The following is a 2034-nucleotide window of genomic DNA, read 5'->3' as shown; positions in this document are numbered from 1 at the left end:
ATTTAACTATTTTCAATACAAGATTTTCCGTGCTTGGTAAACAGTGCAATGCAATATTTTTTGACGTGACAACGTCTTATAATTCGATGGAGCCGGCTGCACGCACGAAAAAACATGACTCATGCGGCGTTACCTCGCTCTGAGGCGTTCCATATAAGGCTTGAAGTGCAAGCGAGAGCGCGGAACGAGCGACAAAGAGGCACAATCGGCCTCCGCGTTCGGCAGCGTTCGACATCTGTCTCTCTCCTACATGAGTGAGCGATGCGTCCGCGTGGACAACTGCTATACAATAATACATTTCCATTTACCTCCTTCTCTATATCCATACAAAATATCTATCAAACAAATAAAATTAAAATTTTCTTTTGAAAAATGAAACCATTCCATCAGTATTTTCTTATGACGTTGTCACGTTCAACTATCGTCAGTAAACCGACTTTACAGACAACCGATTCTTTTGATCACTTTTAGAAATTACCATATGTCAGAGGGTGAACTGCACACCTATTCGTCTACAAGTTGCTTGACATGAAATACCAATGTGAAAATTCATTTTCAATTATCCATCCACTACAAACTACCACAAGCTAATGAAAGAAATTTTTTTTGTTGCTGTTGTCACACCCCGCTGAGAATCTATCCTGGGACCTTTGATTGACTACTAAGACTACTAAGCTACGAGAGATGACAACAGCAACCTTTTTGAATTGAAACTTCTTTGGGCTAGATGGGAGTAAAATTTCAAGGCTATGAAACGACACGTTTTGTCTCGCGATGCCATAGGCTAGCAACAAATTTTTCCCTCATTAACTTGAGGTAGTTTGCAGAGGGATTGAAAATTAAAAATGAATTTTCACATTAACATTTGATATTAACCCCCCTATTAAATGCCAAAGTGTTTGATAGTTATAGTATTGATGTAGTTGCATTAATTCGACGGACCTGTGACCTAGTAGGTACGGTTTGTCGTTGTTGCTGTTGTCACCTCTTGTAGCTTAGTGGTCAGAGTATTGGTGCGCAAAGCCAAAGGTTCCGGGTTCGATTCCCGGCAAGGGTATGACATTAATTTTCACATTAATATTATTTAACGATTGTAGTTGTGAAATGCGTAAAAGAGGTCAAATTGTGAAGTGATTAAACTCAAGACACAATACTGAACAATTTTGAATGAATGATTAACTAAAGAAGATCTTCAATTATAAAATCAATGTCGGGGTTCTAAATTTGAAAATTCAGAATTTATTGTCGTAGATGTTGATTTTACAGATGGAAGCTCTAGCATATACTTATACATAGGTACAAGCTATTATTGAAATAATAACAGCAAAGTTTCAGAAGCTACCATTAAACAACCTAGGGAAAGATGTAAACAATGTACGGAGTCGGAAAAAAGAAACGAGACTCGGAACACAATATAACACAAAGACGTGGGTGCATGCAAATTAGTCTCATTGTTTTTCCGATGTTGTAAAAGTATTTTTTAATTGGCACGAAGCGGTGACTCTGTGTACCGTCATTGTTCTATGCTGTACCTATTTATATTTTTCGGGGATCGTTACTTTGCGGGCGTCAAATGCCAACACCTTACCAACAGCAAGCTGAACAGCCACCCACCAATCGTACGACCACCCTCCTGCTAAAAAACAAGTAAGAAAAAATAAAACCAGCAAAGGCTTGGCTGACCTGTTAGTTCTCCTCCTCTTGCATGTCTTTACAAAACTCCCACATATATTAGACAACGACTACGTGAGTAACTATTATATTCATAATATGTTGGCTGAATTAATTATTAATTGTGATGCATTAAAATAAAACGAGTGCAAAGTATACTAATCATACTTTTGCCCTTTGTGAGCTAACCGAATGGCAAAAATTGACCCGAGATATCTCAGTCACATGCCTGTCCATGCAGAATAATAAGTCGAAAAAGTGTGTAGTAAAATTACTGGGAGATTGTGTGGATTGATCATTCAACGATGTGCGGCACATGTACTAATTTTAGTACTGCCTTATATTAAAAAAAGGGCAAATAGG

At 37.9% G+C, this 2034-nt stretch overlaps 1 non-coding gene across 1 annotated transcript; it reads left to right on the top strand.

Annotated features, from left to right (window-relative positions):
• The first annotated feature begins 984 nt into the window (after positions 1-984).
• Trnac-gca lies at positions 985-1057 on the top strand. Its single transcript has one exon. It is a non-coding gene; the product is annotated as a tRNA-Cys (tRNA).
• The last annotated feature ends 977 nt before the right edge of the window (positions 1058-2034 follow it).

This window comes from Agrilus planipennis, unplaced genomic scaffold (assembly GCF_000699045.2).
Source record: "Agrilus planipennis isolate EAB-ADULT unplaced genomic scaffold, Apla_2.0 scaffold9, whole genome shotgun sequence".
Lineage (NCBI taxonomy): Eukaryota > Metazoa > Arthropoda > Insecta > Coleoptera > Buprestidae > Agrilus > Agrilus planipennis.
Note: the sequence above shows the minus strand (reverse complement) of the source record. Positions and strands in the feature narration are given on the sequence as shown.